A 13705-nucleotide genomic window follows, 5' to 3' on the forward strand; every position below is an offset into this window, starting at 1 on the left:
TCTACCCATCTACCCATGACATCTATCCATCATCATCTACCCATCACTGTCTATCCATCACCATCTACCCATCTACCCATCACCATCTACCCATCTACCCATGACATCTATCCATCATCATCTACCCATCACTGTCTACCCATCACCATCTACCCATCTACCCATGACATCTATCCATCATCATCTACCCATCACTGTCTACCCATCACCATCTACCCATCTACCCATCACCATCTACCCATCTACCCATGACATCTATCCATCATCATCTACCCATCACTGTCTACCCATCACCATCTACCCATCATCATCTAAATATCATCTATAAGGGCACAAGGTGAGACCCAGATGCAGACACGGGAGGCAGATGGTTTGAGTCTTTGATATTTATTATTATCCAAAAGGGTAGGCAAGAGAATGGTCGTGGCCAGCAAAAGGCCAAAACCAGTTCAGAGTCCAGGAGGTACAGAGTGGCAGGCAGGCTCGAGGTCAAAGCAGGCAGAATGGTCAGGCAGGCGAGTACAGAGTCCAGAAACAGGTAAGGGACAAAACCGGGAGGACTAGCAAAAAGAGAATAGAAAAAGCAGGAGCACGGGACAAACACGCTGGTTTACTTGAACATACAAGATGAACTGGCACAGAGAGACAGGAAACACAGGGATAAATACACCGGGGAAGATAAGCGACACCTGGAGGGGGTGGAGACAATCACAAGGACAGGTGAAACAGATCAGGGCATGACAATCATCATCTACCCATCACTCTATCTACCCATCATCATCTACACATTGCCATCTACCCATCACATCTACCCGTCACTATCTACCCGTCACCATATGCCCGCCACCTTCTACCCATCACCATCTACCAATCATCATCTACCCATCACCATCTACCCATCACAGTCTACTCATCACCATCTACCAATCATCATCTACCCATCACCATCTACCCATCACAGTCTACCCATCACAGTCTACTCATCACCATCTACCCATCTACATCTACCCATCACCATCTACCAATCATCATCTACCCATCACCATCTACCCATCACAGTCTACCCATCACAGTCTACTCATCACCATCTACCCATCTACATCTACCCATCACCATCTACCAATCATCATCTACCCATCACCATCTACCCATCTACATCTACCCGTCACCATATGCCCGTCACCATCTACCTATCACAGTCTACTCATCACCATCTACCAATCATCATCTACCCATCACCATCTACCCATCACAGTCTACTCATCACCATCTACCAATCATCATCTACCCATCACAGTCTACCCATCACAGTCTACTCATCACCATCTACCCATCTACATCTACCCATCACCATCTACCCATCACAGTCTACTCATCACCATCTACCCATCTACATCTACCCATCACAGTCTACCCATCACAGTCTACTCATCACCATCTACCCATCTACATCTACCCATCACAGTCTACTCATCACCATCTACCCATCTACATCTACCCATCACCATCTACCCATCACAGTCTACTCATCACCATCTACCCATCTACATCTACCCATCACCATCTACCCATCATCATTGCTAGCCTTTTCAAACAGAAATTTGCATCCTGTAGCACAAACTCCAAAAAGTTCTGGGACACTGTAAAGTCCATGGAGAATAAGAGCACCTCCTCCCAGCTGTCCACTGCACTGAAGATAGGAAACACTGTCACCACCAATAAATCTGTGATAATTGAGAATTTCAATAAGCATTTCTTTACGGCTGGACATGCTTTCCACCTGGGTACCCCTACCCCGGTCAATAGCCCTGCACCTCCCCACAGCAACTTGTCCAAGCCTCCCCCATTTCTCCTTCCCAAATCCAGATAGCTGATGTTCTGAAAGAGCTGCAAAATCTGGACCCCTACAAATCAGCCGGGCTAGACAATCTGGACCTTCTCTTTCTAAAATTATGCGCCTAAATTGTTGCAACCCCTATTACTAGCCTGTTCAACCTCTCTTTCGTATCGGGGGGAGACTGCTACAGACCTACATCTATCCTACCCTGCCTTTCTAAGGTCTTCGAAAACTACTTCTCAGACAGAGTTCAGTTGTCCAGACCTCTGGCAGTCTCTATGGGGGTGCCACAGGGTTCAATCCTCGGGCCGACTGTTTTCTCTGTATACATCAATGATGTCGCTCTTGCTGCTGGTGATTCTCTGATCCACCTCTATGCAGACGACACCATTCTGTATACATCTGGCCTCTCTTTGGACACTGTGTTAACTAACCTCTAGACGAGCTTCAATGCCATACAACTCTCCTTCCGTGGCCTCCAACTGCTCTTAAATGCAAGTAAAACTAAATGCACGCTCTTCAACCGATCACTGCCCACACCTGCCTGCCCGCCCAGCATCACTACTCTGGACGGTTCTGACTTAGAATATGTGGACAACTACAAATACCTAGGTGTTTGGTTAGACTGTAAACTCTCCGTCCAGACTCATATTAATCATCTCCAATCCAAAATTAAATCTAGAATCAGCATCCTATTTTTCAACAAAGCATCCTTCACTCATGCTGCCAAACCCATACCCTTGTAAAACTGACTATCCTACCAATCCTTGACTTCGGCGATGTCATTTACAAAATAGCCTCCAACACTCTACTCAGCAAATTGGATACAGTCTATCACAGTGCCAACCGTTTTGTCACCAAAGCCCCATATACTACCCACCACTGCGACCTGTATGCTCTCAGTGGCTGGCCCTCGCTTCATATTGGTCGCCAAACCCACTGGCTCCAGGTCATCTATAAGTCTTTGTTAGGTAAAACCCCGCCTTATCTCAGCTCACTGGTCACCATAGCAGCACCCACCCGTAGCACGCGCTCCAGCAGGTATATCTCTCTGGTCACCCCCAAAACGAATTCTTCCTTTGGCCGCCTCTCCTTCCAGTTCTCTGCTGCCAATGACTGGAATGAACTACAAAAATCTCTGAAACTGGAAACTCTTATCTCCCTCACTAGCTTTAAGCACCAGCTGTCAGAGCAGCTCACCGATTACTGCACCTGTACATAGCCCATCTATAATTTAGCCCAAACAACTACCTCTCCCCCTACTGTATTTATTTATTTATTTATTTTGCTCCTTTGCACCCCATTATTTCTATCTCTACTTTGCACATTCTTCCACTGCAAATCTACCATTCCAGTGTTTTACTTGCTATATTGTATTTACTTCACCACCATGGCCTTTTTTTGCCTTTACCTCCCTTATCTCACCTCATTTGCTCACATTGTATATAGACTTATATTTCTACTGTATTATTGACTGTATGTTTGTTTTACTTCATGTGTAACTCTGTGCTGTTGTATGTGTCGAACTGCTTTGCTTTATCTTGGCCAGGTCGCAATTGTAAATGGGAACTTGTTCTCAACTTACCTACCTGGTTAAATAAAGGTGAAATAAATATAAATATATATATAAATCTACCCATTATCATCTACATGTCATCATCTACTCATCACCACCTACCTGTCATCATCTACCCATCATCATCTACCCATCACTACCTACCCATCATCATCTACCCATCACTACCTACCCGTCATCATCTACCCATCACTACCTACCCGTCATCATCTACCCATCACTACCTACCCGTCATCATCTACTCATCACCACCTACCTGTCATCATCTACCCATCACTACCTACCCGTCATCATCTACCCATCACTACCTACCCGTCATCATCTACCCATCACTACCTACCCGTCATCATCTACCCATCACTACCTACCCGTCATCATCTACCCATCACTACCTACCCGTCATCATCTACCCATCACTACCTACCCGTCATCATCTACCCATCACTACCTACCCGTCATCATCTACCCATCACTACCTACCCGTCATCATCTACCCATCACTACCTACCCGTCATCATCTACCCATCACTACCTACCCGTCATCATCTACCCATCACTACCTACCCGTCATCATCTACCCATCACTACCTACCCGTCATCATCTACCCATCACTACCTACCCGTCATCATCTACCCATCACATCTACCCAACAACATCTACCCATCACCATCTTTCCATCATCATCTACCCGTCACATCTACCCGTCACATCTACCTGTCACCATCGTCCCGTCACCATCGTCCCGTCACCATCGTCCCGTCACCATCGTCCCGTCACCATCTACCCGTCACATCTAACCGTCACCATCGTCCCGTCTCCATCTACCCTTCACCATCACCATCCACCCGTCACCATCCACCCGTCACCATGGCACTGAGAAACACTGCAGGAGAGACATTTCACAAGGCTCCTACTCCAACACTACTACGTCATTTGTTTTTGTGGTGGCCAAACAGAGTCTAAATAAATAAATTAAGTAACTAAAGAGCAATAAGCAGGTTCCAGAGTACATTAGGTGTAACATTAGAGGGGGGGAATAATCAGAAATGAGTAGCCCTGGCTGGAATCAAATTACACATAGGAGAGGGAACTGGCAGTCAACAAAATATAAATGACTTCTGTGGGAGGGGGGGAGAGTCCACAGAGGACCACAGGCTAACGATTGTTTTGGCCAGGTCGGGTCTGCACCTCACTCCTGGGGGTGTAGGGGGTTACTGAAGGCTGACCATCACACATACACTGACACGTACTACACACACACACACACACACACACACACACACACACACACACACACACACACACACATACACACACACATTGCAAAACACACGCAGAGTGCGCTCCACTAGAGCATACTATATTGATCCCCCTCTCCTAATTTCCTAATTAGTTTTTATTGGATTTCATAATCGTCATCAGGACACATCAAACGAAACTCAAAACCCCAGCAACAATTTCTGCCCTCCTAAACATAATTCCTGTGAGTTTCTGTGTTTTTTTTTGTGTTTTTTTTTCAAACTGTGAAAATGAAGCTGTATATTCAATTTCCAGTCCCCAGCTGTGAAGGCAAACAACCCTCTCTCTCTGTTTTACTCCCATCACCAGAACTCCTTGGATAGCAAACACCGCACAAACACGCCACTTCTCCCATGTGCAGTAAGTGATGTTTAGCATGGCACATTTTCTGCATGATCTGCTGCGATCTGTCACACTCCCGCTCTCTCCCCAGCCGCCCCTCACTTGTAGCACTTGTTAAACTTAATGCCAGCGCAGAACGACGCAATGGGGAAAGAAAGACTGTCCCTCCCACCCTGAGTCAATGCCACTGGTTCCTACCATTGCATCATGGGAGGAAGGAAGTTTGAGATATGTTGGAGACACAGGTCAGAGACTGGCACACTTCCTGTTTTGCCCTTCCCTTCACTAGAAAGGGGAGATAAAGGGGGCTGTGGGAAATGTTCTCAATAAACTACAATTGACCTTGGCTCAAAATGTCATCTTTCCTGCTTTGCTCTTATGGGTACACTCACAATGGTACACTCATTATGCATCATTGACTTGAATGCACTGCCATTCTCACCATACACACACTGTTGATAATGGCAGACCCTGGCCCGTGACCTCTCAGGGAGTGGGATATGCAAAAAACACATTTCACAAACGCATATTAACACACGCTTGTACATGTGTGAAATAGGACAAATATAAGCACCCACCAAATGATTATTATGAATTATTATGCACACTTGCCATTCTGAACGCAGGAAAATATCCCAGAGTTTCTGTGAATCACTGACAACATCCTAACTGGTTAACGGTTATTACACAACACAAAGATATTTTGGTATAACGCCTGGGCTGTTGAAAGAGATGAGGAAAGAGCTTCTCATAATGTGGAAGTTGTGGGAAGGGGTCAATGAGGAGCACTAACTGTCTATCAACTAACCTCTGGTGTTTGGGAAGGCCTTCAACACACCAATGATTATTACCTGACCATGTGACTTACCCAGGAAAAACAGGAGACGTTCTCGGTCAGGTCATCCTGGCCCAATGACACCTGTTTGTTTTCCTAGAAATAACAAGACAGACAATGGCGAGGGTTTGTGGTATTTTACTGGAAAGACTGTCCCTGAAGATGAGGGGTCTCAGTCAGTCTGTTAGCACTTCTGCTCTGCTACCATGACCCTTCTTTCCACAGAAGTCCTACTGGAGATTCTGGTAGACAAGACCTGATAGTTCTAGCAAGACCTGATCTTAGATTAGTGTGTAAAGGGGAACTCCATTCCTATGTCACGAGGTCAAGACCCAGAAGTGTTCCATCTCGAAGCCCTGCCCCCTAGTCAACTGAACTACTCTCATTATGTGCCTATGGACAGATGTTAAATGGCATGGCGTTCTGATTTCTACTCTCTTTCCCTCTCTTTTACTCAATGATGGGCCATTTTCACTGGTCCTGATTTAAATGAGTACTTGAAACAAGCTAGGTGGGCTATAAAACATGTTTAAGCCTGAGGTCTGTGGGGGTAGTGAATAAAGCCATTAATGTGTACTATCCAGGCACTTAGGTAATGAGGAGGTATAGAGAAGGGGAAGGAGGACAGGGGGAGATGTTACGGGTGCATCTCAATAGTTCAACTTGGATTCCTCTGCTCGTCTCCTCTACTGCCTTTTCACTGAACCAAAAAGACAGGGATAGGCTATAGGTGGAGAGAAAAAAACTGGGGGAAAATCCTTCCGTGGTCTGAGGTGTTTGTGCCCCCGTGTGCGTGTGTGCGTGTGTGTGTGTGTGTGTGTGTGTGTGTGTGTGTGTGTGTGTGAGGGCCACAGGTCAGCGGAAGAGGGCTTAAATCCCAGTGAAGATGTTTTTGGCCTTGATCACCCCGCCGATCGATCCCTGGCTGATTCCCTCTCAGATACGTCTTATTTTATTAGTGGCTTCGGCCTTCTGCTGGCCCATTCCGCTGTGATCAATATGGCCTGCCGGACGGCCCGTATTTTTCTCACTTTTAGTGCCTTAACGCTGTTTAACCGTGTCACCTGATAAACGGCGGGCCCTCCCCAAACGCTGATTTCCTATTGATTTCTCCCTCCATTCCACCATCTCTCGCTTCGTCACTCTCCCATTGTTTTTATCTCCAGTTATCTCCTCCCTTCCTCTCTCCATCCTTCTGTTCCTCCTCCATGATGAGACCGCGGTCCTGTCAGCCATTTTAGGAGAGCTCAGGTAGTGGAGGTGGTTTGGTGAATGACACTGGCCTGCTGAGTAAACTTGCCTGGAGACCAATTACCAAATGACCAATTACCAAATGCCTAATGAGCTCAAAGGCCTACACAGTCTTATGGCACGCAGATGATCCGATTTCAAACCCAGTCCATTTGGGACTTGAGTATGTGAGAGTTCACTGCTCTAGAAGCGTTTATATTGCCTAAGAGGAACTGGGTCCAGAGTGAGGTGACTGGGCACCAAGCATCCACAGAGCAAGTGTGTGTATGTGTGTGTGTGTGTGTGTGTGTGTGTGTGTGTGTGTGTGTGTGTGTGTGTGTGTGTGTGTGTGTGTGTGTGTGTGTGTGTGTGTGTGTGTGTCTTTGTAATGGTGTTTGTGTGAGGATATGAAGACACAAAGCATCTAGAAAGCAGTATACAGAGGTAGTGCCATGCAACAGATGCTATGACAACCTGGCTATGGACAGCTCCATCCATCACAGGCTGTAGTCCTGATGATGAAAACAGTGTTTGGACAGGAGGAGCAGAATAGGACGAGAGCTCCTCTAAGGCAGAACACCACGTGTTTTGCCTATCATTGAGACGGAGTTCTGAGAATGTGAGTTCCTCATGCATTGACAAGATGTTGTTATCAGTAAATTAATCTTTCCTTCCAGGAGATGAACAACAGAAAAAAAGATATTGGGAAGAAGATGAAGATAAGCCAATGACCTGCTGTGTTCGACCTGATAAACATACACAAAATCAGTCACGATCACAAGATGTCCTGTAGCATCAGATAGTAGCAGATCATTTAGAAGGGGAGAAGGGACAAGATAAGAGCCACTGTCTACCTGAAGGCTTCAGCTTCCTCCGTCCAATCTTTCTCCTCTCTCTGTCTGCATTATTCATGCCAAATTAAACCTGCTCCCTGTCTGGGAAAACCAGCCACACACACACGCATGAAACCCCCCCCCCCCCTGGCCTTTATTGATCCCTCATCTCTGAAGTACTTCCTGCCCTAATGCCATTAATACCATGAAACACAGACCCTTATCACCAGCCACTTTAAGGACCATTGGCTGGCTTGGGCCTGGATGTGTGTCACAATATTATCCCAGTATCAGACTTCCTGGATTTAACCAGGGAAAGATTATAGCTGGTATTATTGGCATCAATGTGGGGAAATCCTCTTTCTCTGGAATGAATATACACAGACCCCATCAGAGCTGACCCCCACTGTGACACCAACAGAGAAAAGCTACTGTTATCAACTGACACAACCCACTAAAGAAAACATTACCTTGTACAAGCTCCCTCTTAGGTGAATCTAGAATAAAACCCACAACACACTTAAGCCTACTGATAGACATCTGGCTTGAACTGTACATGAGTAAAGGGACACCATAAACATCTGTTACAAAGTCTAGTAATGCGACCTGACTCTTTTTATTAGGCCTCGCACCCTTTTACAATGCGTTAAGTGATAAACTGACATTTACAGCCAACCCTGCCAAGTTACACAGAGAGGGCAGCGCACAGCACAGAGAAACAGACCGTGAAGTAGCCTAATAACGAGAGGGAGTGGGAGTGAGCACACATTTTCTATTAACACTAGAGAGAGGAGTTGAAGGGGTCGACTGCTAAGAGAGGAGTCGTATCTCCAAACACCAATGCGCCCCTCACCGCCACTTGCCCCCAAACCCAAGTACCAAGCTTCAACCAGAGGAGCTTGACCACCACCTAGTGGTCATGGCATGACACTGCCGCGACGCCCCACTCCAGACACATTAATCATGACCAAGGGAGTGTAAAATTCAATCGGCTCCTTCCATCCATTTCGAGTGTAGCAGACTGAAGGCCGGCCTTGTAGTGCCTGAGAAAGGAGGGATGAGGGGGGAAAAGAAGAGAAAAAAGGAGGCGCTCCCTACACTTCATCAGGACCCCTACTTCATAACAAATGGAGTGTCTCTCTGGCGGAGGAGTGCCATCAGAAACGCGCGTTCTCTCTATCCATTTCATTCCGGCGCTGGAGGAAGGGTCAGGGAGGGAGCAGTCGTGCTCTCCGCTCCCCCGCTTCCCCAGTCACACAGTAAACTACCTTTTAGGAATTGTTTCTCAATAAGAAATGATCAGTCCATTTATCTGCGCCAGGCGGGCCTGTCTTCTCACCCAGACCTCCAATATTTTTCGTTTGACCTGATCAGGGCTATAAACTAGACCGAGACACTTTCAATTTGTCACCCGGGGAGCCCACTAACCAGCCTCGCACAATTGATTGCATCCACCATTCCAAATGTAAAAACTCCTCCCGCGGTTGAAATCCTTTCTGGTCTTTTCCTTTTTTCTTCCTTTTCATTTTATTTTCTCTACTACTTAACATTTATGGCAAAATGTTACAAGCCCTCCGCCAGTCCATTCCACCATGTCCTTTACAGGCTCCAAAAGCCCGTGGAAACTGAAGCCTGCTTTGTAGTGTATGTTGTCTATTTAATATCCACTTTTCACCGTTTTTGAAGATATATTTATTTTTAAGCAATACAAACTGTGAGAAGAATTCAATCCTTCAATTATATAATATTTTATAAAGAGAGATCATTTGGAATATAATATAGTGTCCATTAGTGACTACGCAGTATGTATGAGGCAGTACTGGTAAGATCTTACACAATCCTCAGCTAAACGTTTTTTTTGCGCACAAGGTTAATTAAACAGGTCAATAGTTCTTCCTGGGAATACAACAACAGTTCTCGCACATAACAGAGCAGAACGTAAAATGTTATTTGAACTATTATTCAACAGTATTAACCCTCAGCACATGTCTGGGCCCTTTGACTCTGGCCATTTATTAGAATATGTTAATGTGTGGCCAAACAGGATGGAAGACCATCATGTGAGTGGTTATATTTGCCAATATGTTGCCACAGGTTTACCATCTAGGTCTAGGATGTCAACGAAATGTGTCAGTCCCCCCCTACCTCTAGACACTTCTCATAGCCCTCGAAGAATGATCTGATGGGCACAAGCTGCCTCTCGGTATGCAACTTAACTTACACCCATACCTATCAAAAGGGTCAGCTGTAATGAACCTTATCTCATCCCCAACTCAGATTTAACTCAAATTCATCAGCATTTGTACATTTTTACAACAGCTATCCTTTCCTTACAAGAGATGAAAAACAAACTGATAATAGGAAGATAAAATGAAATTCAACTCAGCACCCTCCAAGACTACAGCTCAACTAACCTGCTGTATATTATTGATCAACTGACATATTGTTTATACAATTACACGTTCATAGTGACAAAAAAACATGTAGGTGTAGACGTGGACACTTCTCGCTTGAATGACCAAGACAGATAGGAAAAAATAACCACATTGTTTTCTTTCAAAACATGTGTAAACTTTGAACAGGGGGTAGGCCTTAATTACAATCTAAACATGACATGCCTCCCCTCCAGAACACTTTATCACTGTTAAACATTCTTCAAATGGACTCAAACATGTCAATGATTGTTTAAATGAAGGCCTAGAACACGGAAAGGAAGACAGTGGACCTAAGACACACAACCTGTTCAAACTGCTGCCTCGTCTAAATCCTGTGGTCCAATAGGCTACTATGAATTACTAACAGATGTGGCTGTCACTCCTCCTGTCATCCCATGGTTGGAGAACTAGAATAGGCAACTGAGTGGAATTGGAAAACAGGTTCGGTAATACTGTTTTACAGACCCGAACACCTAGATGTAAGCTAAAGCAGAAATGCAGCCTAGATCAAGGACAGAGGGGCAACTCCTTCCTAGCCTAGACACGAGGTAGAATATCCCATCAACAGGGTTGGGATGACAACTGTCGCGATAAATTCTTATCAATAGGGCTATAAGTGATATTGAAGTGAGATACCTTGAGACAGTAAATCTTATTTAGATGAGGGAGCGTGGACATCTTTGAAATGTTGAGAACACACATGGGGCTCATCAGGCTACCAGTTTGTTGTAAGAATACCGGCTCTATCCCTTCACCTTGGCTTGGACAGCATCTGCCAGACTGCCAACCAGCATGGTTATTTTTAACTAGGCTACTCATCATAGAATGATCATTGGAGCTAATGGTTATTGTCCTTATTCCAATTAGGCTAGTGGCCAGTTAGCGCCTTGCAGCATCTTGTTTGTTTGGTCAAAAGTTAAAATATTGTAACAGGAGGAACCCTATTTACTCTTGATATGTATTAGGCTACTGTTGAACATTTTTATTGAATTCTGAACATTTTTATTGAATTCGGGGGGTAGCCCTGACCAGGACTCTAACCTGGGTACAGAGGCTGTCAAGTTAACACCTTTACCATTACGCCAAGCGGCCCCTGTTGATGAGGTGATTACGTGCTGGTTTAAGGTCAGTACATTACCCCCTTCCTTCAGGAAAGCGTGTCCCCAAATGTCTCAATACTAAATCCCTAGAACTGAGACGATTAGTGACTATCGACACATCATACCGGTCACTTATCGCAGGCAATTTGCTGATATGGTTCATTATGATAAGAAGCCTATACTAGAGAAATGTGATAATGGGCTACAACCATCAAACTAGTAGTAGTACTTTAAAGGATAATACTTTTTTTTAAACGGTGCAGCACACTGTTCTAAAAGTATCATTATATTACTGTCTAACATCACCATTAACTTACATCTGGTGTGCGTTTTTCTGGGTTTCTCTCCAGGACAGTGGCCTTTTCACTGTGCAGGCACTACTTTGTCCTTGGAGATGGTATGGTATCTTTTTGGTTTACAAATTATTTTGCTGGTGATAAAACTATTATGGTTAGCATTTTTCTTTATTGAATAAATAATCTAAATGGGGATATTTCAAATGCATATGCTGTATGGAAGTATTCATGTTGAAAAGCTTTAGGGTTAGGCTAATCATATTTAGCCTACTTGCATGCCTTTGGTATCTTCCAGGTATGGCAGGGCTATATAAAAGTTTTGACTAGATGGTATACAGTTTATGTCAGAAGTGACTTTCATAACAGGTTAGGATAATGTATGCAGCAGGCATTAAAAAAGTGTTTGGGTTAAGAAAATAAAAACCATACAAGACAACAACAACAAAAAAGCCTGGTGCCATGACTCCCTCCTTCCACTCCACCAAGTGGTTGCCAGTGCCATCCCTTTAAGAGTCACAACGTTTTTAAAATTAATTTTAGGTCCTAGGTCTCTTTCTTACATTTTAGTAGAAGACTCTTTCTCCTCAGACTGGTCTGATAGACTAGACATAGCATAGTACATGTAAATCCAGGATATTGAAATGTCAATATGTTTGTTATGGTTATGTAAGACATGTTACTTAAGGCAAAGATGAAAGGAGGGTGGTTGGTCAGGGTGGACATATGTGAACAGCTAGCAACCCAAAAGGTTGTGTGTTCAAATCTCATCACGGACAACTTTAGGATGTTAGCAACTGCATATAACTTTTTAGCTAACCCTTCCCCTAACTCTTTAACCTAACACCTACATTTAACCCTAACCCATAGCCTAGCTAACGTTACCCACAACAAATTGTAATTTGTAACATTTCAAACGTTTTGAAAATTCGTAACATATACAAATTGCCATTGTAATTCTTAACATACCGTACGAAACATAACATCAAGCTAAAGCAATGTTTCGGATATACATACAGAATAATACGAAATGCTCTGAGACCAGGTTGCCAGCTTCCCTCAATTCCCAGGAGTCGTGAGCACGCTCTTCCCGCAACTCTGCAAACTGATTGGAGCGCTAAGCGAGGAAGTCAGCCGCACTCTCTCATACTGTCATCTCAAAGAGTTTATTTACATTTCCGCTACCCGCTGTAAGGTTACTCTACCCACATTCCCTTTTACCGCTGTCAGAGATCAATCAACGCGCCAGGTAGATGCCTAAATGCGCGCCCAATATGAAATCATTTGTAACCTAATCAGCCAGTCAAAACACACCAGGGCCTAACATCAGCCATATGCCTAACACAATCTCCAATTGCCTAATCAGAGGATAAATCCAGTTGGTTACATTAGTAATTTAAAACACTCAAAATACCTTAAGTTGAAACAAAACATCTAATTCAGTGTAATTATGAGCATTCCCGTGAAGATTGTCTTTAATGCCAATACAAGGTTGTTTTAAGAATTGTCAGTACATTGTTGGATGAGTAGGGAAAACAGAAAAAGGTTTAAAAAAAACTGGGCATACTACATTATTAACATGCTGGCATTGTCTCCCATAATAATACTGATTATATTCTTTAAATCTTAAATGGAATAACATCTATCAAAGGAAATACTGGCATGACTGGAAACCATTCCAGATCAGTTTACAGTACAACACTGACACCTGCTGGACAAGTACACTACAGCACCAGTATTTGAGGACACCAGTAAGTTCACCCAGGACTCAGGTGTAGGATGAAGTTTCCCCTAAACACTGATCTAATGGTCATTATAAACTGGGTGGTTCGAGCCCTGAATGCTGATTGGCTGAAAGCTGCAGTACATCAGTGTGACAAAACATTGTTACTGCTCTAATTAAGTTGGTAAACAGTTTATAATA

Source organism: Salvelinus alpinus, chromosome 17, assembly GCF_045679555.1.
Source record: "Salvelinus alpinus chromosome 17, SLU_Salpinus.1, whole genome shotgun sequence".
In the NCBI taxonomy this organism is placed as follows: Eukaryota; Metazoa; Chordata; class Actinopteri; order Salmoniformes; family Salmonidae; genus Salvelinus; species Salvelinus alpinus.